General features: G+C 41.6%; 11 non-coding genes across 11 annotated transcripts; 6 read left to right on the top strand and 5 right to left on the bottom strand.

Moving 5' to 3' along the window:
* Positions 1-1,994: 1,994 nt before the first annotated feature.
* trnav-aac (transfer RNA valine (anticodon AAC)) lies at positions 1,995-2,067 on the bottom strand. The gene has a single exon. It is a non-coding gene; the product is annotated as a tRNA-Val (tRNA).
* Positions 2,068-4,104: 2,037 nt separating this feature from the next.
* Positions 4,105-4,176, bottom strand: trnav-aac (transfer RNA valine (anticodon AAC)). The gene has a single exon. It is a non-coding gene; the product is annotated as a tRNA-Val (tRNA).
* Positions 4,177-4,414: 238 nt separating this feature from the next.
* trnad-guc (transfer RNA aspartic acid (anticodon GUC)) lies at positions 4,415-4,486 on the top strand. The gene has a single exon. It is a non-coding gene; the product is annotated as a tRNA-Asp (tRNA).
* A 1,475-nt stretch (positions 4,487-5,961) lies between these two features.
* On the bottom strand, positions 5,962-6,033 carry trnav-aac (transfer RNA valine (anticodon AAC)). The gene has a single exon. It is a non-coding gene; the product is annotated as a tRNA-Val (tRNA).
* A 3,382-nt stretch (positions 6,034-9,415) lies between these two features.
* On the top strand, positions 9,416-9,488 carry trnar-ccu (transfer RNA arginine (anticodon CCU)). Its single transcript has one exon. It is a non-coding gene; the product is annotated as a tRNA-Arg (tRNA).
* A 1,021-nt stretch (positions 9,489-10,509) lies between these two features.
* Positions 10,510-10,592, top strand: trnal-cag (transfer RNA leucine (anticodon CAG)). The gene has a single exon. It is a non-coding gene; the product is annotated as a tRNA-Leu (tRNA).
* A 389-nt stretch (positions 10,593-10,981) lies between these two features.
* trnan-guu (transfer RNA asparagine (anticodon GUU)) lies at positions 10,982-11,054 on the top strand. The gene has a single exon. It is a non-coding gene; the product is annotated as a tRNA-Asn (tRNA).
* Positions 11,055-18,154: 7,100 nt separating this feature from the next.
* Positions 18,155-18,236, bottom strand: trnas-aga (transfer RNA serine (anticodon AGA)). The gene has a single exon. It is a non-coding gene; the product is annotated as a tRNA-Ser (tRNA).
* A 2,567-nt stretch (positions 18,237-20,803) lies between these two features.
* Positions 20,804-20,886, top strand: trnal-cag (transfer RNA leucine (anticodon CAG)). Its single transcript has one exon. It is a non-coding gene; the product is annotated as a tRNA-Leu (tRNA).
* Positions 20,887-22,317: 1,431 nt separating this feature from the next.
* On the top strand, positions 22,318-22,400 carry trnal-cag (transfer RNA leucine (anticodon CAG)). Its single transcript has one exon. It is a non-coding gene; the product is annotated as a tRNA-Leu (tRNA).
* A 2,412-nt stretch (positions 22,401-24,812) lies between these two features.
* trnar-ccu (transfer RNA arginine (anticodon CCU)) lies at positions 24,813-24,885 on the bottom strand. Its single transcript has one exon. It is a non-coding gene; the product is annotated as a tRNA-Arg (tRNA).
* Positions 24,886-25,205: the final 320 nt, after the last annotated feature.

Below are 25,205 nucleotides of genomic sequence, written 5' to 3'. Positions count from 1 at the left end.
CCCCGTTTTCTCCCCTTTCAAAAGAGGAGCTGAATACCTGATCACCCACTCTCTTCTAAGCTTTAGATGCTCTTTTTCAGACAGATGGGTTTCTTGGATCATTGCTATAGAGCAGTGTAGTTTTTGAGTTGGCTAAATATTTTCTTCTCTTTAGGGATTACCTAGGCCTTAACATTGTAGCTGATGAAATTCAGACTATTCATACGTTATATGGACATGCTTGGCGTCTATCCTTCCACCTACTTAAGGCACTCCTTCCTACCCAAATTTTAGCACACCTGGCAAATTATACAGAAAACCAAAACTAACACTCTCAGGGTGACCGTAAACATTCAAACATAAAATAGAACGACTAACTATATGAACAGTACTCGTGGAGCGGTTGCTGCTCTTGCTGCTCATTGCGCGTTGTGTCTCCAGTTTCAGCTGAGCTCGTCCAGTGAGGAAAAAAACAACAAATAGTAATCCTTACGCTAGGCATATCCAGAAATATCGGAGAGAAAAAAGAAAAAACCTCGGCGTTGATTCCACACCTACTCGAAGAGGGCCGCAAGATCCACCGAAGGCAGCACTCCCATGCACCTCCACCACGTCTCTCACCCTTACATTCACCTGTAGCGGGACATCTCGCCCTCCATCTGCGCTCTTTCGTCAACTTTTGGGATGTATGTTGTACTTCGCCAGGACTGGAAGAGCCTCTGTGAGCGTGGGGTAGGTCTGTTCCCCCGTCTCCATGGTCATTTTCAGTTGCGCTGGATAAATGCACTTGGCTTTAATGTTTTTTTCTTTAGTTGTTTGACGACCTCCCGCACTTGCGTTCTCTTTCTTTGCAGTTCCGGAGAGTAATCGTGGTCAAAGTATATTTGCTCGTCTTTGTATATTAGTTTTTGGCTCCATGCTTGTCGAAGGATCTTGTCTTTGACTGCGTAGTCCAGAAATCTGACTACTAAAGACCTTGGAGTGGCCTTGGGGGTCTCTCGGTTTGGACACTGTCGAGCGCGTGTGCTCTCTCTATTTGCACCTTCACGTCAGGCATGGGTTTAAGGACAGATTGAATCAGCTCCTTGACAAATGCCTGTACATCTCTCCCTCGATACCCTCAGGCACACCGGTAGATTCTCAGATTGTTTCGTCTTGTTCTGTTCTGTAAATCCTCACATCTAGCTGTTAAGTCCATCTCTCGGCGTAATAGATAGCATATAGCTCTCCCGTACTTTTCCATTTTCTTCAACCGAATTTATACGGTCCTCCGCCTCCGTAGTTCTTTTCTCTAGCTTTGCCATTTCCCCTTTAGTTCTTCCATTGAGGTTTCCAACTTCTTGAGGGATAATTTAGTCTGACTGTGCCCTTCACGGTTTTTCTGACCTTAGCTTTTCTAGCTCGGCTAGTATTTTGGATTCCGGCTAGCGCTATCTTTGCTAGCATCTTGGGTAGATTTTAAAATATCGTTCTTCTCCTTCGATGCATCCTGCTTAGTTGCAGGTCTGTTTCTAGAAGACGATGCCATTGTAAACTGTGGTGTAGTGCCAAGTTTCTCCTAGTTTGTAAGGTTATTTAGTAGTCGGGTGGACGGAGCTCAACTTCTAGGTTGCTGCTTACAGCATGGGTCAACGGAAGTCCCATTCTGGATTTTACAGGAAGTTAATGCAGAAGAGAGAAGCTAAACCCGGAGAGATGTGATCTCTTTTCCTGGTTCCTATCAGAACACGTGCTGCAGCATTCGGATCAGCTGAAGAATCTTATGGACTCTTTTAAGCAGCCTGATAATAAAGAATTGGAGTAATCAGCTTAGAAGTAACAAATGCGTGGACTAGTTTTTCTTCATCAATTTTAGACAGGATATTCCTGAATCTCTGAATGTGATGACTACTGCACTGGGGAAATCGGTAGGCCTGGCCACGATTTCACGTCAGGGAGATTTTTCGTGAAGGTTATGGAGAGTTTAATTCGCAGAGTTTGATTGTGTAAAGTCAATACAAATAAAGAAAGAAATGTGTTTCCGCCCTGTTTCGAACAGGGGACCTTTTGCGTGTTAGGCAAACGTGATAACCACTACACTACGGAAACTGACAAAGCAAATTTATTTGGCATATTTGTGGGAAAATGCACCATTTTTATTGTACTGCAAATGTTCAAAATGCTACAAAATAGAGATTTTAAACTAGATCAGTCACAGATGCTTTGTCATGTATTTGAATGACAGCAAATATCTAGTAAACATAAATATTTCTACATGCATTGACTGTGGCCTAAAGTTGGAATAGCGCCACCTATTTCTTGATGTGCCAAATATTAAGCTTGGGCATTCCGTTAGTATAATGGACAGTATCTCCGCCTGTCACGCGGAAGATCGGGGTTCGATTCCCCGACGGGGAGACTTTCTACCAGCTAACCAATGCAAGGCCTCGAGGAAGTCCCGGCGAACCGTGGTATACTCCGGAAAGTGGGCCTTGGCTCAAGCTGTGTTCAGCACGGGAGGAGAACTCCTTATCCGAAATGGGAATATTTTCAAGCAATGGAAAGAGCACAACTCCTGGACATGAACAATAGTCACAAGGCGCCGCAGGATTGGGAGAGTGTCAAGTCTGGGCACCTATAATTCCTTTTCTGCTCTTTCCAGATTATGTTTTCTGTTGGCTTGATCAAACAGTGATCTACAGTGCCCACTGGGGCAGATTGAAGTCCAGTGTCAAGCATTCGGAATAAAGTCAGCCCCTCCAAATCTCAAAGCTCAGGATTTCTCCCATCGCGTTGGAAGTCAATTGCTGTCCCAGTGAAGACGTTCTTGCATCTCAAAAGCTTATTTCAAACAGTGCAACTTGTTCCAACACAAAAACCCATTACTACTGAAACTTGGATGGTACGCCTCCGCCTCTCACACGGAAGACTGGGGTTTATTTCCGATGGGGAGATCTATCTACCAGCTGCTAATTATTCCCAAGGCTACATCGACACTAGTATCATCTGCCAGAGTAGTTTGGATACGAGGCCTAACCATAGCAAGAGATAGACTTAGACTTAGACTTAGACTGAATCTAGTTTAGACTTAGACTAGATATGCATTTTTAAAGAATGTATTATAGTGGATATACTCAAAGAAAGACAAAGGTTGTACAAAGTATTGAGAATGATCCTGCTATCAAAGATAGGTTTTCAGTGATGATATGATCACCTACCTCAGGATCCAGGAACGTAGGCAGACGACAGGAAGCTAAGAAGGATCCAAGAATGTAAAACATCAACTATGAGGCTAGGAAGTTGAGGTTCAGGTATTTAATTCAATTCAATTTCATTTATGTAGCGCCAAATCACAACACACACTTATCTAATTGCGCTTTTCATAAAAGAGCAGGTCCAGACATATCTGTGATGTTATTTACAGAAACCCGAAAATTCCCCAAAGAGCAATCACTAGGCGAAAGAGGCAAGGAAAAACTGAGCCAGCACTAACTATAAGCTTCATCAAAGAGGAAAGTCTCAAGCCTACTCTTAAATGTGGAGACGGAGTCTGCCTCCTGAACCCAAACTGGAACCTGGTTCCACAGGTGAGGAGCTTGATAGCTGAACACTCTGGCTCACATTCTTCTATTGGAGACTTTAGGAACCACAAGTAACCCTGCATTCTTGGAGCGCAGTGCTCTGGTAGGGTAATAAGGTACAATGAGCTCTTTAAGACAAGATGGTGCTTGAACATGAAGAGCTTTTTTAGGTGAGAAGAAAGATTTTAAATTCCATTCTGGATTTTACAGGAAGTTAATGCAGAGAAGCTAAACCCGGAGAGATGTGATCTCTTTTCCTGGTTCCTATCAGAACACGTGCTGCAGCATTCTGGATCAGCTGAAGAATCTTTATGGACTTTTTTAAGCAGCCTGATAATAAAGAATTGGAGTAATCCAGCTTAGAAGTAACAAATGCGTGGACTAGTTTTTCTTCATCAATTTTAGACAGGATATTCCTGAATCTCTGAATGTGATGACTACTGCACTGGGGAAACTTCGGTAGGCCTGGCCACGATTTCACGTCAGGGAGATTTTCCGTGAAGGTTATGGAGAGTGTTTAACTTCGCAGAGTTGATTGTGTAAAGTCAATACAAATAAAGAAATGTGTTTCCGCCCTGTTTCGAACAGGGGACTTTTGCGTGTTAGGCAAACGTGATAACCACTACACTACGGAAACTGCCAAAGCAAATTATTTGGCATATTTGTGGGAAAATGCACCATTTTTATTTTACTGCAAATGTTCGAAATGCTACAAAATAGAGATTTTAAACTAGATTCAGTCACAGATGCTTTGTCATGGATTTGAATGACAGCAAATATGTAGTAACATAAATATTTCTACATGCATTGACTGTGGCCTAAATGTTGGAATAGCGCACCTATTTCTTGATGTGCCAAATATTAAGCTTGGGCATTCCTCGTTAGTATAATGGACAGTATCTCCGCCTGTCACGCGGAAGATCGGGGTTCGATTCCCCGACGGGGAGACTTTTCTACCAGCTAACCAATGCTACAAGGCCTCGAGGAAGTCCCGGCGAACCCGTGGTATACTCCGGAAAGTGGGCCTTGGCTCAAGCTGTGTTCAGCACGGGAGGAGAACTCCTTATCCGAAATGGGAATATTTTCAAGCAATGGAAAGAGCACAACTCCAGGACATGAACAATACGTCACAAGGTGCCGCAGGAGTTGGGAGAGTGTCAAGTCTGGGCACCTTATAATTCCTTTTCTGCTCTTTCCAGATTATGTGTTCTGTTGGCTTTATCAAACAGTGATCTTCAGCGCCCACTGGGTCAGATTGAAGTCCAGTGTCAAGCATTCGGAATCAAGTCAGCCCTCCAAATCTCAAAGCTCAGGATTTCTCCCATCGCGTTGGAAGTCAATTGCTGTCCCAAGTCAAGACGTTCTTGCATCTCAAAAACTTATTTAAAACAGTGCAACTTGTTCCAACACAAAAAACACATTACTACTGAAACTTTGGATGGTACGCCTCCGCCTCTCACACGGAAGACTGGGGTTTTATTTCCCGATGGGGAGATCTATCTACCAGCTGCTAATTATTTCCCAAGGCTACATCGACACTACTACATCTGCCAGAGTAGTTTGGATACGAGGCCTAACCATAGCAGAGATAGACTTTGACTTAGACTTACTAGATGAATCTGTTTAGACTTAGACTTAGATATGCATTTTTTAAGAATGTATTATAGTGGATATACTCAAAGAAAGACAAAGGTTGCACAAAAGGATTGAGAATGATCCTGCTATCAAAGATAGGTTTTCAGTAATGATATGATCACCTACTCAGGATCAGGAACGTAGGCAGACGACAGGAAGCTAAGAAGGATCCAAGAATGTAAAACATCAACTATGAGGCTAGGAAGTTGAGGTTCAGGTAATTTAATTCAATTCAATTTTATTTATGTAGCGCCAAATCACAACAACACTTATCTCATTGCGCTTTTCATAAAAGAGCAGGTCCAGACCATATTCTGTGATGTTATTTGCAGAAACCCGAAAATTCCCACCAAGAGCAATCACTAGGCAAAAGAGGCCAGGAAAAACTGAGCCAGCACTAACTAAAGATTTTTAAATTCCTCTGGATTTTACAGGAAGTTAATGCAGAGAAGCTAAACCGGAGAGATGTGATCTCTTTTCTTGGTTCCTATCAGAACACGTGCTGCAGCATTCTGGATCAGCTGAAGAATCTTTATGGACTCTTTTAAGCAGCCTGATAATAAAGAATTGGAGAAATCCAGCTTAGAAGTAACAAATGCGTGGACTAGTTTTTCTTCATCATTTTAGACAGGATATTCCTGAATCTCTGAATGTGATGACTACTGCACTGGGGAAACTATGGTAGGCCTGGCCACGATTTCACGTCAGGGAGATTTTTCCGTGAAGGTTATGGAGAGTTTAACTTCGCAGAGTTTGATTGTGCAAAGTCAATACAAACAAAGAAATGTGTTTCCGCCCTGTTTCGAACAGGGGATCTTCGCGTGTTAGGCGAACGTGATAACCACTACACTACTGAAACTGACAAAATGCATTTATTTTGCATATTTGTGGGAAAATGCACCTTTTTATTTTACTGCAAATGTTCAAAAAGCTACAAAATAGAGATTTTAAACTAGATTCAGTCACAGATGCTTTGTCATGGATTTGAATGATAGCAAATATGTAGTAAACCTAAATATTTCTACATGCATTGACTGTGGTCTGAATGTTGGAGTAGCGACACCTATTTCTTGATGTGCCAAATATTAGCTTGGGCATTACTCGTTAGTATAATGGACAGTATCTCCGCCTGTCACGCGGAGATCGGGGTTCGATTCCCGACGGGGAGATTTTCTACCAGCTAACCAATGCAAGGCCGAGGAAGTCCCGGCGAACGCGTGGGACTACTCGGGAAAGTGGACTTGGCTCAAGCTGTGTTCAGCATGGGAGGAGAACTCCTGATCCAAAATGGGAATATTTTCAAGCGATGGAATGAACGAAATGTCACAAGGCGAAGCAGGAGTTGGAAAAGTGTCAAGTCTGGCCACCTTAGAATTCCGGTTATGCTCTTTGCAGACTATGTGGTTCATTTGGCTTAATCAGGCATTGATCTACAGCTTCCACTGGGGTGAATCATGAGGGGGAAAGCGTGCCTTGGCTCAGGCTGTGTTCAGCATGGGAGGAGAACTCCTGACCCTAAATGGGAATATTGTCAAGCGATGGAAAAAAGCATATCTACTGGACATGAACAGCACCTCACAAGGCGCAGCAGACGGTGGAAGAGTGTCAAGTCTGGGCACCTTATAATTCCTTTTCTGCTCTTTCCAGATTATGTTGTCTGTGGGCTTCATCAAACAGTGATCTACAGCGCCCACTGGGGCAGATTAAAGTCCAGTGTCAAGCATTCGGAATTAAAGTCAGCCCCTCCAAATCTCAAAGCTCAGGATTTCTCCCATCGGGTTGGGAGTCAATTGCTGTCCCAAGTGAAGACGTTCTTGTATCTCAAAAGCTTATTTCAAACAGTGTAACTTGTTCCAACACGAAAACCACAATACTACTGAAACTTTGGATGGTCGCCTCCGCCTCTCACAGGAAGACTGGGGTTTTATTTCCGATGGGGAGATCTATCTACCAGCTGCTAATTATTTCCCAAGCCTACAATAATCAGGCCTGGGTGTGGCTAGAGAAATTTAACTCAAGTGTGGACAACCACAGTTTAGTATGTTTTAACAAGGGGGGCAATCACTTTTTCACACAGGCCATGATGGTTGGATTTTTTTTCACCTTTAATAATAAACCATTCATTTACAAATTGCATTTTGTGTTTACTTGGTTGTCCTTGACTATTGTTTAAATTGGTTTGATGTTCCGAAACACTTAAGTGTGACAAACATGCAAAGGAACAGGAAATGAGGAAGGGGGCAAACACTTTTTCACACCACTGTATAAGCTTCATCAAAGAGGAAAGTCTTAAGCCTACTCTTAAATGTGGAGACGGTGTCTGCCTCCTGAACCCAAACGGGAACCTGGTTCCACAGGTGAGGAGCTTGATAGCTGAACACTCTGGCCCCATGCTTCTTTGGAGACTTTAAGAACCACAAGTAACCTGCATTCTTGGAGCGCAGTGCTCTGGTAGGATAATAAGGTACAATGAGCTCTTTAAAACCTGTTAGCTGACAGATAACACTTCCTCTCCTCCTCTCCAAGTCTGTTTTCTATGAAATGCTGTTTGTGTTGAGGCCTGAGGTCAGTTAGGAGTCAGTCAGTCGGTCAGTTAGTCAGTAAATCCTGACTGATAATTTAAATGTAGCAGCTGAATCAATCTGGAAAAAACATGAGATCAATACAGTTGTTTGGGCCCTGTGCTACATGTTTATTGGCGTTGCCTAGCGTCTGCGTCGGACAACTCTCCTACGTCTGCGTGGCATTGTCAAAAACAACCTGATGGGAGCAACCTGATTGGTCCTACTTATAGACTCTCATGACAATGCTCTGTGATGTCACTGATAATGGCACAGTGATCCAGAAACGGCTTTCCTGCTTGCAGTGGAGATGTGTTAACAGGTCGAGTTTTACATTTAGGTTGACACTTGATTTCACAGTCACTTGCTTTTGAAGCCTGGGTAGCTCAGTCGGTAGAGCATCAGACTTTTAATCTGAGGGTCCAAGGTTCAAGTCCCTGTTCAGGCGTAGAGTTGCACATTCTGCTAGATGAGTTGTCATTTGACATGCTTGTATGGACATAGATAAATTCAGACACAATCATATCATGTGTGTTCCATGCAAGTCTTTAAAAAGAATTTCGACTGTTTTTCAAGCAGGTTTGTATCATAACAATGTTGTTGGTAAGTCTAAATGAACAATGGGCAACCTACATCCATCTTGCTAGCACCCAAATCTCTGTACTCATCCCTGCTTGGATAGTATGTCCAAGGACATAACATGTGGTGTGAAAAACTAACAATTTGGTCGTCAATCTTAATAAAAACAATGTATGTGGAGACCTATGTTCTCACACAAAGGCTAAGATCAACACTAGATGCTTTGTAATGACCCCATGAAAAGGGGAGACAAAAGACTGTGTGCAAAGGTTGTATACATGTATGCCTGGTGTATGCATGGATGAGTGTGAGGTATGGTGTCAGTGATTTATGCTGGACAGTGTAAAACTAACAAAGATGAGCGGGAGAGGTGCTGGACTGAGAGACCTCTAGGGCAATCACAGATGCACAACCAATAATAAAACACTACTGAGTGAATAAGTTCAGAAAATGAAGAACATTGTTCAGAAAGCTTAATGAAGCTTCATTTGACCATAACTATTAACCACCTGAACCTGGTAAAAGGTATGAGGTACTCCTGCATAGCTAGCCAGAGATTTACCTCCTGTAGATGGTGGTCGGCATGCCAACAAGGCTTGGAAATTTGCAGATGGTGATTCAGAGGAGATGTAACAGTTTAAAGTTTAAAGTAACTTAATTTTCTAAATGTCCGCCTACAGTGCCAACGAGAGCTCTTCTCTAATATTACGGGTATGCAATAGCTATTCAACTTTAGAAGGTATTGTTGATCTCAGAAACAACAATAGACAGCACCATCTTATCACAACGCCCATGTTTGTGTTCCCTCAAAGTTTGCAAAAACATTCATCTGAACTCGCAAATCAATTGATGAGATTTTGGAGGTCAAAGGTTCAATGTCAAGGTGACTGTGTCCTCATGTCTGGCCATCCGATTCTTGTGAATGCAATATCTCTGGACGCCTAGAGGGAAGCACTTTAAATTTGGCATACACGACTAGGAGTTGCGGATGAACTGATTTCAATTTTGGAGGTCAAAGGTCAAGGTACTGTTTCATTACGTCTCCTGAACTGTATATGTATTTCTCCTGAACTCGTGATGGGGATGCTTTGGGGATGTAAAGCCCCAGTGGCCTGATGGATAAGGCACTGGCCTCCTAAGCCAGGGATTGTGGGTTCAAGTCCCACCTGGGGTGAATTTTCAGCAGATTGGCACAATGGAAGTGTCCTCGGCCTCTGACCCACAGGTTCAGGATTGAAACCATCCTCTGCTAACTCTGATTTCCATGGTGAGATGATGATGTAACTGCTGGAAAAGTTGTTGACAGATGTCCAGGATCCTGTAGTAATGCTGACTTTCCAGTGATGTGGTTGGGCTGTTTAGAGGTTTTGATCACATCCATCGGTTGCATGGATGGGACCCATCATACCCCGTTCTATCACCTGATCGCTGTCTTGTCGTTCGACGACTATTTGGGCTCACACCTTAACACACCTGAAGCATCTCAGCCTAAAATCACGCTGCACCTCAAAGGACTCTCAGCACTCCAGCTGTGCTTTTGCAGAAGAGCGCCTTGTTTTCTTTTAGCTTGGGAAAAGGCTTTAGCTTATGACAAGGTAAACAGATTGCACCATTGTGCTACTCATTAGTGTGTCCACTTCAGTTATGTATTGAAGCACATCCTTAGAGCTATGGCCCTCATTTATTAACCTAACGTACGACAGGCTTCACGTGAGATTCATGAAACGTTCGTATCACACCAATCAGAGCGTAAGAATGATCGTACATTGATAAATGCAGCAGCTAGAAACGATTGTAATTTAAATATCACGCCCCAATATATTCTCAGTTTTGAGGCCTCGCCTTTATTATTTATGACATGGCCAGACATAATCCGGCTAAGAGCGGCACTTTTCAGAGGTGGGGATTTAAAGCCTGACATCCCAGGTGCTCTGGTGCAGCCAGATACCACCAGGCCCAGGGGAATATGCCGCCTAAGAAAAATGCAATCCTACCCGATGAGAAGAATAAACATTGTGAAAATAACGAAAATATGAATACATTAAACATATACGGGCATTGAACATATTGCTGCAGTCTCAGTCTTTGGATGGTATAGGTAGCGCCACGTCAGACATGCATAATGATATCATGACATGTTTAATTTACATATAATAATTTTTGAGACAGGTCCTACTGAAGATCTGGTTGGATCAGTCAGGATGGCCGAGCGGTTCAAGGCGCTGCGTTCAGGTCGCAGTCTCCACTGGAGGCGTGGGTTCAAATCCCACTTCTGACAACTATAGTTTTCATTTGGAACTAATGTCTAAGAGTTGATATGGGGAATAAAGAACTTAGCAGTTTTTTGTATTTAAGAGGACATGAATGTGCATGAGAAACGCAATTCCAAGTGCAGCGTTTTGTGAGCATCTTTATTGTCACACATGTAAAGTTCCTTAGGGGCCCGTAGTGGATGAAATGGTAAAACATTTGGCCCTGGATGCATAGAATTCCTGCCATATTGAGCGACAAGTTTGGGTGTCCTGAAAAAAGGGTCTTGAACTCTATCTCGCCGACCTCTTTTTTTTACTGTTTCTTGTTATGTCACGGCAAGAAGTATTATGCTATTGAGTCGTTTGTCCATCTCTACATCAGAATCAGAAATAAAAAAAACATCAGACATATGCAGTCTCTGTGGCGCAATAGGTCAGCGCAGTCGGCTGTTAACCGAAAGATGGTGGTTCAAGTCCACCCAGGGACGTTGTTGCTTAAATATCTGGAGTGAGCCAACTCTGGGATTTATCCTTCTCAGGAGACCATAGAGCAGCCCAGAGATAACCCAAGTGGCCTTATGTCTATCAGAAGATACAGTTCTGGAAACCATGTACATATTTATCTTTACAGTCATCAGAGATGGGAAGTAACGAAGTACAAATACTTCGTTAACAAAATAACGAAGTACAAACACTTCATTACTGTACTCAAGTAGATTTTTCGGATATTTTTACTTTACTCTTTATTTTTTTGGCGACTTTTTACTTTTACTCCTTACATTTTACCACAATATCGGTACTTTCTACTCCCTACATTTTACAAAATTGGCTTGTTACTTTAGTTTTGTGCTAAAGGTTGTCTATCAGGTGTGATTTGGAGTCCATGTCGGAGAATAGCGCGGACACGCGCCTCACACCACGAGCAGGCGCGCACGGCACACGGAGACAAAAGTGAGAGAAAAGAAAAAGAGACTAGCTGTCTGGAGGATAACCAGTTGAGATCGTGTGCGTCTTTGAGAACTGTAAGTCATAGAACTGATGTTGTCAGTTCATGTAAGCCTGTTGTTGTATTGGTCTGTAGTTCTGGTACATTTAAAAGTTAGCTTGTTTACGTTCTTCTACTGTTGGCTAGGTTACACCTGGCTGTTGATTCGATATAATGGCGATTGTTGAACGTCCTTGCTCATTAAGATAATGTAATAAGTAGTTTGTTTATTGTTATTATTTACTAGCATATATGATTCCTATACATTGTGTATGGTAGCCTTTACAATGTTGTTTATTTCATTTATTACCACACACACATTCATAGCAGAGCTGCCCCCCCATGTTTATACTGATGATTGATTGTAATAAATCACAAGAGAAGTTGTCTCCGTCTGTGTTTTAACAGACACACCTGGGCCGAAGTTGGAAACCACAATCAGCTTTAAATCCAGTTCTAATCTAGTCCTCACTAAATTTCAAATAATTTCCCTGGAGTTACCATTACAAAATTGAATCTAATTAAATTGGAACATACACAGACTTCTCACAAAATCACACTTGAATTCATATCTTGCTACTCGGTCAGAATCTTATTAACCTGGAGTCCCAGTCTCTGTCAATATAAATAGGCTATATGTTTATATATGTTTTAGGCCTATTGGCAGACGGCCATTTAAAATGTAGGCAACGGCATATAAAGAATAAAGAATAAAGAGTCTATTCTCCATGTCCACTGTAGTTTCTCAGTGTGCTCTCTAGTAACATGTGTCTGGTCCAGGGAGCTTTGTCATTCATAAGGCTACTTTTACTTTTATATTTTAAGTATATTGCTAAGCCTGTACAGATGGAGGAGAGATGAAATGTGTCAGTAATATAGGAGATTTTTGGCTGGAAGTATGGAGATACTAATATGCATTACTTAAAAGGAGAAAACTAAAAACATTCTATGGTCATGTAAGTATGTGTTTTCCAATAAAAAGATTGACTTGAGAATAATTACTGGGTCTATAAGTGATGCTCAGAGGCCCGACATGGCCCTTCTATGTTCATGTTAGTATGTGTTTTCCAATCAAAATTTGACTCGAGAATAATTAATTAGTCTATAAATGATGCTCAGAGGCCCCACATGGCCCTCACCTTGTTCGCAATGGGTCACCGCAGTTGGCTGTTAACCGAAAGGATGGTGGTTCAAGTCCACCCAGGGACGTTTGTTGCTTAAATAACCTGGAGTAAGCCAACTCTAGGGTTTATCATTCTGCAGGTGAATATAGAGCAGCCCAAAGATAACCCAAGTGGCCTTACCTTTATCTGAAGGTACAGTTCTGAAAACCATGTACTGTACATATTAATCTTTACGGTCATTGGTATGCAGGTCACTTGATGTAATACAAGCAAATACATAAGGCCAGACAGAGACAAAAAGTGAGAGAAAAGAAAAAGAGACTAGCTGTCTAAAGGATAACCAGTTGAGATTGTGTGCGTCTTTGAGAACTGTAAGTCATATAACTGATGTTGTCAGTTCATTTAAACTAATGAGGAAGAATTTGACAAATTTAAATCAAGTCCAGTAACTTATTCTTTCAAACATCACACCTGAGTCTCTCAAGTCCTGACCATTCCCTGACCGGGAATCGAACCCAGGCCGTGGCTGTGAGAGCGCCGAATCCTAGCCACTAGACCATCAGGGAGTCACATCTATCAAATTTATCTTTGTAGATGTGAGTTTTCTTTTCACTTACTGGAATTACTCATATTGTTTTAGGCGAGGAATGGCGCCTGGCTAGACCTTCAGAAGGCAGGACATGACAGATTACACATCTGTCACATAGTCAGTTTGTATTCTTAAATACCAAGTCTCTTGCTGTTCCTTGACTAGTTGGCCCCCCCTGCTTTGCGTCGCTCCAGGTATGTAGAAAAAAAATCTGTTATGCACCTTTGCATTGCACTAAAATGTCAAAATTTGGACCTGAATCCAACAATAACATTACTTGACACTCACATACATTGGTTTTCAGTTAAAAATGTTGGTTAGGGGTTTAGTTACTGCTTAAATTGTTATTGAGATGGAGGCAGATGAAGTGTTTATGACCCATCAATGATGACAAAAGGATACATCCTCTGTCGGGGTCTGCTTTAAAGAAATGGTACTCTTTAAAACGTTAAACTAATGAGGAGAATTTGACAAATCAACCAAAAACTTGCTCTTTTAAATCTGTATCTGTCAAGTCCTGACCATTCCCTGACCGGGAATTGAACCCCGGCCGCGAGGGCGCCAAATCCTAGCCATTAGACCATCAGAGTTACATCTATCAAATTTAATTTAACATATTGTTGGTTATATTGTTTTAGGCAAGAAATGGCTCATGGCTAGAGATTTAGAAGGCAGTGGTGCAAAATGCAAAACTGCCTGTTTCGATTTAATTACATGGTAATAATACAAAAACAGAGGTGTAGTGATTACTTGGAAATGCTTCCGGTAGTTTCTGAAATAAAAACCATGAATCAGTGGTGGAAATGCAAAACTACCTGTTTCTATTTTATTACGTAGTAAGACAGAGGTGTAGTGATTACCTGGAAATGCTTCTGGTAGTTACTGTCAAACAACCATGAATCAGTGGTGGAAAATGCAAAACTGCCTGTTTCAATTTTATTACATGGTAATATTAGAATAACAGAGGTGCAGAGATTAGAGGTGCAGAGATTACCTGGAAATACTTACCATGAAATATGTCTTGTCCTTCACGTACGTAACGCTGTGCAATCTGACCAGCAGCTAAACACCTTCCACCATCAAGCACTGGCGACCGGGATCCTTGTAACACGTTTATTTGAGTAACAAAGGGTGAAACTGGGAGAAAACACAATGACCAGTTACTTAGATAGTAATGAGTCACAGATATTAAACAAAGATAATTGTAAAAACAATATAACTACACAACAGGCTAGCAAAAATGTAAGATGAAATAAAGAAACACGTAATGTATTGTTATACAGTGTACGTAGTATAACCTATGTTGGGATTCTAAATAAACTAAGATATACTTACATGTGGCATTACCCAAGATAAAAGTGGCAAACTAGCTTACTGAAGTATACCGTCAGTTAGGGCTGAACAATATTGTGTTTTAGCATCGACATCGCGATGTGCGCATGCGCGAAAGTCACATTGCAGGACGTTACGATGTTGACGTTAATACTTTTTTGCTGCTTGATAGAAAAGTAACCTTTCACCGTTTCTCCTTTACATGATTATTACCATCCGACCGTTCCCCTTTAAGACAGGTAGCCATGTGGGCAACGTGTGGATGTGACGTTAGTCCGACGGAGTTTGGTATGGGAAGTGAGGCTCTCCGTGTGTAGAAAAGTAGCCTACCGTTGGCAACAGCTGCCTCTGACACAGTGATGTCATAGTATTTGATGGGTAGTGAGTGACGCTACAGTAGTTGGGGTTTTATGTTCTCCTCAAATACAAACTAACCCCCAGATTAATGCAACATAATCACAACGTCTCCCGGCCATTTCCCACCGCAGAAGCTGCAACCAGTCAGGCTAAAGCTAATATAGTTAGCTTAAAGAAACCAGCAGAAAGCTGCTAAAGCTAATATAGTTAGCTTAGCTACCAGCCAGGCTAAAGCTAAAATAGTTAGCTTAAAGAAACAAGCAAAGCTGCTACCAGCCAGGCTAAAGCTATAGTTAGCTTAAAGAAAAAGCAGAAAGGCGCTACCAGCCAGCTAAAGCTAAAATATAGCTAAAGAAACAAGCAGAAAGCTACCAGCCGGTCTAAAGCTAAAATAGTTAGCTTAAAGAAACAAGCAGAAAGCTGCTACCAGCCGGTCTAAAGTAGTTAGCTTAAAGAAACAAGCAGAAAGCGCTACCAGCCAGGCTAAAGCTAATATAGTTAGCTTAAAGAAACAAGCAGAAAGCTGCTACCAGCCGCTAAAGCTAATACAACTAGCCCAAAGAAACAAGAGGCATGCAGGTCTGGTCAGTTTATCAAACCGACGAGCTGGCCTCGCTAGTCGACCACAACCTGAAATTTAGAGGAAGCAACATGCAGTCACTGTCATTCACGTTAACCTGGATTGATTATTATATGAATACAATGGTGTCATGCTAGTCAACCAGAGTATTTCTACCTGATGTCCCTCTCCAAAATCACTTCAGAAGAGTAATGTTAGTCACAGCGCTTACTTGCTTTGGTGTTTGTAAAGCAATAAAGTTCAACAAAGAATATGAAGGTAAATATGGTGCAAATGTGAGAGCGCGTAGATGTGATGTGAGCACTTAGAGAATATGATTTGAGAGCTTGTAGAAAAAAATTCTGTACTTGTACTTTATTTCATTTTTTTTTTCACTTCAGTCACTTTTCCACAGCGGCGAGTCTGCACCCTCGACTTTTGCAACACTTCTTGCGATACATTTGGTGCAAAACTAAGTTGTACCTGTGGACTTAGTCTGTGGAGCTCTGAGCCAACAGGATGGGGGGGAGGGGGCAGCAGGGTTTTATCCCCAGATGAGGGACAACTCTGTCCGGCTTATTTATGTAGCATGAAAGCTAGCATAAGCTTACTAGCATCCAGCCTGCTTCTAAATACTGTAAATACCTTTAATTATCTCAACACTTTTTAACAGTTAAACTGAAACACTGGCGCTGAGCTCCAGGTCCTGCAGACGCAGACGGACCGCCGTCAGTGGGGCTCGGCCAGCGGGGAAACATCGCTAGAAATCTCCGCTGCCGACCTCAACGGGATCTGATCTCCAGCGGGACATGGAAAGCTCCAGACCCGATAGCAGCGGCGCAACCCCCCATGAGCCCACCGCCAGTGTTGGTGGAATAGCAAGCTAGCGTTAGCAAACTAACCAACCAGCCTGCTTAAAAAAATAAAAATGTAATTTAAAATGCACGCATTATACCCATTGATGGCGGTCCGTCCGTGGCTGCAAGACCTGGAGATCACCGCCAGTGTTTCAGTTTGACTGTTTAAAGTGTTAGGATAATTAAAATGTATTTATTTATAAGCGGGTTAGTTTGCTAACGCTAGCTTGCTAATCCACCAACACTAGTGGTGAGCGGGTCTGAAGCTATCCATGTCCGTCTGCAGCTGCAGGACCTGGAGCTCACCGCCAGTGTTTCAGTTTGACTGTTAAAAAGTGTTGAGATAATTAAAAAGTATTTGTTTGGAAGCAGGCTGGCTGCTAGTTAGCTAACGCTAGCTTCCATGCTACATAAATAAGCCGGACAGAGTTGTCCCTCACAGAAAAAAACACAGGTAAAATTAAAAAACACTGCATAAGCTTTGCTACTGTGTGTTCATTTAAATATAGGTACACCTACATGTAGGGTGACGAGATTGCAATATAAGCCTATATATTAATATTAGGACTATCCATATGTCAAGGGTGTATATTTTCATTAGGCGGTGCAGTACAGTCCGATCCAGCAGGGGAGAGTTCTTGCCCAACCAGGCTTCTCTCTTTACATTGTAAGCCTCACTGGGTGTCCAAACTAAAATGATAAGAGGCAACTTGGTAGACTCCTTACTGATGTTAATATCTGTACTCACAATGCCCTTTTTTTAAAACACCAGCCAATCACAAGTCTTACATGTGAATAATCAACGTGTGAGTAATCAGGGAGCTCAAATAAAAGATAGTTGCAAGGTCTACCAAATGTTTAACTTTACTACCCGTAAGCTGTTGGAACCTTGGTTGCCACAGGGTCCCAAATCTCCCCTCAAAATGTCAATCACAGACACTGAAGCGTGCTGGGCCCATAACCCAGAGGTTGAGGGATTGAAACCATCCTCTTCTAATTCCTGTGCTTTGTATCAGCATCAAGTCTATTTCCAGTCTGTTGATGTTTAACAAAGCATCTGATGTTGCAAGTGTCTGAAGTGAAATGTCTCCACCTGCTGAAGAGTAAACTTAATGGCATGTTGAGATTATTTCATCCATAAAAAAAGAAACTACAGTGCTCATACTCCTTTATTCCCGCTGTAACACCCATAAAAACTGGAGTGTAATACAGTAAATATACTACACTACAGGTAATAAATACTGTAAATAGAAACTGTAAAACATGTACGTTCAAAGTGCTTGTTGTGTTGTTTACCAGCCAGATTACCACAGGAGGTAATATCTGTTGCAGCTCTTTTAAAGACTCAACCATAATACCTGCTGGAGATGCCAGGTCCTCATACATGTAAAGCATGAGCTCTACCACTGAGCTACATCCCCTGAAGATTTTGAAATTCTTTTGACTTTTTTCTGAGATAGACTTAGACTTATCTTTATTAATCCTTTTGGGATGACTCCCGCAAGGAAATTGAAATACGCGGTGGCTTGAAATCAAACCTGGGCAAAATGCTTGCACTGCTACGATATAAATCATAGTTGAAAAGTAACACACCTGTTGCCTTTCTGCTGCACAATACAACGTTCACTGCAAATCTTGTAACACAGATTGATAAGAAATACATTGGTGGAGACTGGTTGCTTCCAGTAGTTATGAGATAACACAATATTGTTTATGAAAGCACATCTGCGATTTGGAATACTTTGATGTGTCATTGGTTTGCTACCACTCTTAAAAAACAGCGCTCGTTGTCGGCAGGATTCGAACCTGCGCGGGGAGACCCCAATGGATTTCTAGTCCATCGCCTTAACCACTCGGCCACAACAACGTAATAAGCAGTGCTAGGACTGTTTGCAGAAATGTTCCTGTAGCACCTCAACACACCATATAATGCCTAAACTGCACTTGCAAAATAGCAGGGTGTTCAAATACTTATTTTCCTCACTGTATGATTCCTATGCATTGTGTATGGTAGCCATTACAATGTTATTTATTTATTTTATTACCACACACACAGCCTTAGCAGAGCTAACCCCCCCCCCCCCCATCTTTATCCTGATGCTTGATTGTAACAAAGCATCAACAGAGAGAAGTTGACTCCGTTGGTGTTTTAACAGACACACCTGGGCCAAATTGAAAACCAGATTCAGCTTTAAATCTTTTTAAATCCTAATCTAGTCCTCATTAAGTTTCAAATAATTTCACAGGAGTTAGTTATTATTTTTGATCATCAATACCAAATTGAATCTAATTGGATGGGAACATACACAGACTTCTCACAAAATCCCACTTGAATTCATATCTTGCTACTCGGTCAGAATCTTATTAACCTGGAGTCCCAGTCTCTGTCACAAGAAATAAGTTATATGTTTATATATGTTTTAGGCCTATTGGCAGACAGACATTTAAAATGTAGGCAATGGCAAATAAAGAATAAAGAATAAAGAGCCTTTTGCTGTCTGCGCTCAGCTTCAAACAACAATGTTAAAAACAACAGACAAAGCCAGAAATCTTGGTGTAGTCATGGACTCAGACCTGAACTTTACCAGCCACATTAAGACAATAACAAAGTCAGCCTACTATCACCTTAAGAATATATCAAGGGTTAAAGGACTTATGTGTCAACAGGATTTGGAAAAACTGGTCCATGCCTTTATCTTCAGTAGACTTGACTACTGTAACGGGGTCTTTACAGGTCTCCCTAAAAAATCAATCAGACAGCTACAGCTGATTCAGAACGCTGCTGCTCAGGTCCTCACTAAGACCAAGAGACTGGATCACATCACTCCAGTTCTGAAGTCTTTACACTGGCTTCCTGTGTCTCAAAGAATTGATTTCAAAGTACTCTTGCTAGTTTATAAATCACTTAACGGTTTAGGTCCAAAATATATTTCTGATCTGCTACTACACTATGACCCCCCCAGACCTCTCAGGTCATCTGGGACAGGTCTACTTTCTGTCCCCAGAGTCAGAACTAAACAGGGTAAAGCAGCTTTCAGTTTCTATGCTCCTCATATCTGGAATAAACTCCCAGAAACCTGCAGATCTGCTGCTACTCTCGGTTCTTTTAAATCAAGGCTGAAGACCTTCCTTTTTGATGCTGCCTTTCTTTAAATGACTGCTCATTTCTTTAAATTTATTATGCTGCACTGTAACTTTTATTCTTGTGTTTTATGTGTCTATTTTTTTTAACTGTCTATTCATGTGTTTTACCGGTTTTTAATGCTTATGATTTTTAACTGTTTTTACTAGTGTTTTATCTGTTTAACTGATTTTGTGTAAAGCACTTTGAATTGCCCTGTTGCTGAAATGTGCTATACAAATAAAGCTGCCTTGCCTTGCCTTTTCTCAATGTCCACTGAAGTTTCTCAGCGTGCTCTCTAGTAACATCAGCAAGGCTACTTTTACTTTCATACTTTAAGTAAATTTCCAAGCCTGTACTTTGTTACTTGTATTTGAGTAAAGAAGTTAAATCAGTACTTCTACTTTTACCAGAGTATTTGTTAACACAATTAAGTCTACTTCTACTTGAGTACGGGAAGTCAGTACTTTGAACACGTAACTTCATCCGTCTTTGCTGTTGCATTGCGTTAACAAATAACTACGTTTGTGTAAAGTAATCGACAGGCTTTATGCCCAGGTTGAGTAGGGAGGGAAATGTAATGCATACCCCTACGTTTTTTCTTCTTTTAATATTTATCATGAAACGAGGAAGCGGTATAGAGCCCTAGTAAACAAAAAGTGAGAAAAACAGCAGTGAGAGAAACAAATCAAGGGACTGGAGAGCAGGAAGAGGGAGAGCCAGAGGAGGAGGAGGAGTTTGGAGAGAGGGCATGTGATGAAAGTGAGGGCTCTGACACAGAGAGGGATATTCCAGAGGGTGAGGAAGATGAAGAAGAGAGTGAGGAGGAAGAAAACATAAATGGGACAGAGGGAGGAACAGCCAGAGGGACAGCAAGTGGATCCATGTGGATCAAGTACTGCACCATCAGGTTTGTGATGAAGAAGGTTCTTACTATTTTCAAAGCAGTGCAATTACACTTTCATTGTAGGTCTGCTGTGTGTCCTTAAAATGGGGCTTTCTGCTGTAAAATTATTTTTTTTGTGTGAATATGGCTCTGTTTCTTTTTTTTCTTGGCCTACATTTTGAAATGCATGCAGGTATACATGCATACAGTGGTGTGCATGCGTTTAGGAATTTGCCATTGTCAAGCACATTGCCACCCTGGTGACTTTCTTCCATGTCTCCATGTCTTCATATATTTGGGCTGACAGTTGAGAAACTTTCCCTTGTTAACTATGACATGGATGACTGAGAACCTACTATATCATGACATGTTTAATTTACTACATCATAATTTTTGAGACAGGTCCTACAAAGTATTTGTTGGATCAGTCAGGATGGCCGAGCGGTCCAAGGCGCTGCGTTCAGGTCGCAGTCTCCACTGGAGGCGTGGGTTCAAATCCCACTTCTGACATCTACTGTTTTTCTGAGACATGATATTGGGAATAAAGCAGTTCTATGTATTTAAGAGGACATGAATGTGTGCAAGAAACTCAATGGCCACTACAGTGTTTTGTGGGCATCTTTATTGTCAACACATGTAAAGTTACCATGTGTTTGTACACAGTAGACATATCTACTGCTGTATTCACTGTCTGTGGCAAGTCCTTTAAAACCTGTTCTTGACTTGCTTTTTCCCACATCTTCTGAACGCTTAGCTAACTAAATGACTTAAGTTGGCCAATAATTGTTGTGATTGTTGTGTGCCTTTAATATCACACATGTGGATATTGTGAAAGAAACTGCCTAGCAAACCCTTGCAACTTTTCCAAAGGTTCCATGGTGTAATGGTTAGCACTCTGCACTGTAAATCCAGTGGTCTAAGTTCAAATCTCAGTGGAACCTTGTTTTAAACCACAGTATAGGTGAAAAAGATCAACTTTTCACATCTAGTTTAAAGTGAGCTTACAGGTTTAATGTCCTTGGTCATTTAGACTGTAAACAGTATGTTGGTGGGGGCATGTTGAGGAGTCACCTGGTCGTTAATGTAATCCGAAGGAGCTCCAAATTTGACACTATTTAGTGGAAGTGATAGGCTTTGAGTTACATGGGGAATGCACACTTTGCATTCAGTCTTGTACTCACCGTAAAAAGGAATCAATCCTGAATGGGGCAGTATAGTTCATCAGATTTGCTTGTTGAATGGTCTATTAGCTTTGGAACCCCCCTTTCCCCACAGATTTCAATTGTCAGATATGGGTGGAGGAGTGGGCACTGTGTCCAACCCTTTCTGTGTAAAAAAAACAATTAAAGAAGTCTCTTGGGTGAGAGACAAAACTTCTGCAAAGAACCTTTCACCAAGACCAGTTGCCCTCGGCCTAGTTGTGAACTTTTGGGGTAATAGCATGGATCAGGAACCAAAACACACACATCTGCACTCAATGTGGGCATTGTACTTATATTTGACACGTTTAGACCATGAAGACAGTTATCAGTTTATTTCCCATCTGGCAGGTATATTTGTTGACTCAGTTGGACATTTTGAAGATAATTGCACAATGTTGACCCAATTGTCAGTCTATTTCCCATCTGGCAGGGACATTTCTGTATTCAGGTGGACATTATGGACAGAAACATTGGTGGATCTTGATTCCCACCATAGGATTTAGCCTGTATTGCACATTGCCTTCACATCCCGCGCAATTTATTGCTATTGTCAAGCACATTGCCACCCTGGTGACTTTCTTCCATGTCTCCATGAACGCCCATATATCTGGACTGACAGTTGAGAAACCTTCCCTTGTTAACTATGACATGGATGACTGAGAACCTCCTATATCATGACATGTTTAATTTACTATATTATAATTTTCGAGACAGGTCCTACGAAGCATTAGTTGGATCAGTCAGGATGGCCGAGCGGTCCAAGGCGCTGCGTTCAGGTTGCAGTCTCCACTGGAGGCGTGGGTTCAAATCCCACTTCTGACAACTAGTATTTTCATTTGGAAGTCATATCTGAGACATTGTATTGAGAATACAACTCTTAGCAGTTCTTTGCATTTAAGAGGACATATATGTGAGTAAGAAACTCAATGGCAAGTACAGCGTTTTGTGAGCATCTTTATTGTCAACACATGTAAAGTTACCATCTGTTTGTACACAGTAGACATATCTACTGCTGTATTCACTGTCTGTGTCAAGTCCTTCAAAACCTGTTCTTGACTTTCTTTTTCCCACATCCTCTGAACGCTTAGCTAACTAAATGACTTAAGTTGGCTAATAATTTTGCTTTTTCATCTTTGTTGTGATTGTGGTGTGCCTTCAATATCATACATGTGGATATTATGAAAGAAACTGTCTAGCAAACCCTTGCAACACTTTTAAAGGTTCCATGCTGTAATGGTTAGCACTCTGGACTCTGAATCCAGCAATCTGAGTTCAAATCTCGGTGGAACCTTTTTTTTTACGCCACAGCACAGGTAAAAAAGATCAACCTTTCAACTTTCCACATTTAGTTTACAGTAAGCTTACAGGTTTAACTGTGTAATATTCACACTGGTAGGGAGAACCAATGTAGAAATTATCATCTGGGTCAATGTTGTTTTCAATGTCTTGTGGTTTATGTTCTGTGTATTTAAAATTTTCCAAGTTCAGTTTATCATATGTAACAGATAAGTTTCTGTCCATGATCATTGTGTTTGATATGTCCAATTCAGTTTGTATATAGTTACCTTATGTAGGCCTATGTTGCTCTTGATTTATTCCTTCTTCAAACTTATCCAGGTCGGTGATGTCCCTGATGAGAATCACTTTCGCTGCCTGAAGTGCCATGAAGTTTGATGTATATTTTACAATTTCTTGCCCATGTTGCCTGGATCTTGTTTTGTTTCTGAGTACAAGTGCTTTCTTGGCAATATCTGCATTTTTCTTTGTGAGTTGATGTAAACTTGGGTGCCTTTTAATTTCCTTCCTTGTCTGAGGAGTGCTGACTTTTTCTTTCTGTCGGTGAACCGGATTATTACCAATGGAGTGGCCGTTTGTTTTTGCTCGGAAGAGTATGACAATCCTCAATGTCCCTGCTATCAACATAAATGCCTTTGCTGTCCAAAAAGCAAATCACCTGTTGTTCCAGCGTCTCCTTCTCCTCCTCGAGAGCTTCCCTCAGCCTAGCAGTGGTGTATCCAGCGTCTGCGGCCACCCTGGCATAGTTCCGTTGTTTGGTTCTCAGGCCGCTGATAATCACATTGCATTGCTCGAGGTCAGCAACTCAAGTTTCAGAAAAGTAATCTTCTCCACGTTTTGCCCGTTTAGCGTTTGTATTTTACTCATCAGATCTATGATTTTTCCGCCAACAAGAAGTCCAGAGATTTCTTTATCTCCTCAACCTCATTGGGTAGGATTGCATTTTTCTTAGGTGGCATATTCTCCTGGGCCTGGTGGTAGCCGGCTGCTCCTGGTCCTGGTGGTAGCTGGCTGCACCAGAGCACCTGAGATGTCAGGGTTTGCAATCTCCACCTCTGAAAAATGCCTCTTCTTAGCCGGATTACGTCTGGTCATGTCGTAAATAGTAGCGGCGATGCCTCAAAACCGAGAATATAATGGGGTGTGATAATTTTAATTATGATCGTTTCCAGCTGCTGCATTTATCAATGTACGATCATTCTTACGCTCTGATTGGTGTGATACAACGTTTCATGAATCTCACGTAAAGCCTGTCGTAAGAGGATTTCTACATTAGGTTAATAAATGAGGGCCATTAGCTCTAAGGATGTGCTTCAATACATAACTGAAGTGGACACACTAATGAGTAGCACTATGGATCAATTTGTTTACCTTGTCAAGCTAAAGCCTTTTTCTAAGCTAAAAGAAAACAAGGCACTCTTCTGCAAAAGCACAGCTGGGAGTGCTTGAGAGCACTTTTGAGGTGCAGTGTGATTTTCGGCTGAGATGCTTCGGGTGCGTTTAGGTGTGAGCCCAAATAGTTGTTGAACGACAAAGACAAGACAGCGATCAGGCGGTAGAACCAGGGTATTGATGTCCCGTCCATGCAACCGATGGATATGATTAAAACCTGTATACAGCCCAACCACTTACCAATCACATCACTGGAAAGACAGCATTACTACAGGGTCCTGACAGGGTAGTGGATGTCAATTTTTTAAAATGGACAGAAAACTGCCAGAACGTGATTTGCTACTTTTCATGGGCTGTCAACAACTTTTCCAGCAGTTATAACATGATTCATCTCACCATGGAAATCATAATCTCTTGATTCATCTCCCTTTCAGAGTGTCTACCATTGTGTCACCAGCAAAACAGAGCTAACAGAGGATGATTTCTAACTTTCAACCTCTAGGTTGTGGGCCCAGCACACTTCAGCTGCACCACTCTGCTGAAAACCACCCCAGATGGGACTTGAACCCACAATCCCTGGCTTAGGAGGCCAGTGCCTTATCCATTAGGCCACTGGGGCTTTACGTCACCCAAACTCAACAGTTCAGGAGAAATACATATACAGTTCTGGAGACATAATGAAACAGTAACCTTGACCTCTAGATTTTGAAGTGCTTCCCTCTAGGCGTTCAGGGATATTGCATTCACAAGAATTGGATGGACAGACATGAGGACACAGTCACCTTGACATTGAACCTTTGACCTCCAAAATGTCATCAATTGATTTGCGAGTTCATGTGAATGTTTTTGCAAACTTTGAAGAAACACATACATGGGCATTGTGATAAGATGGTGCTGTCTATTGTTGTTTCTGAAATCAACAATACCTTCTAAAGTTGA

Source organism: Etheostoma spectabile, unplaced genomic scaffold (assembly GCF_008692095.1).
Source record: "Etheostoma spectabile isolate EspeVRDwgs_2016 unplaced genomic scaffold, UIUC_Espe_1.0 scaffold00018882, whole genome shotgun sequence".
NCBI lineage: Eukaryota > Metazoa > Chordata > Actinopteri > Perciformes > Percidae > Etheostoma > Etheostoma spectabile.
This window is presented reverse-complemented; position numbering and strand designations above follow the sequence as displayed.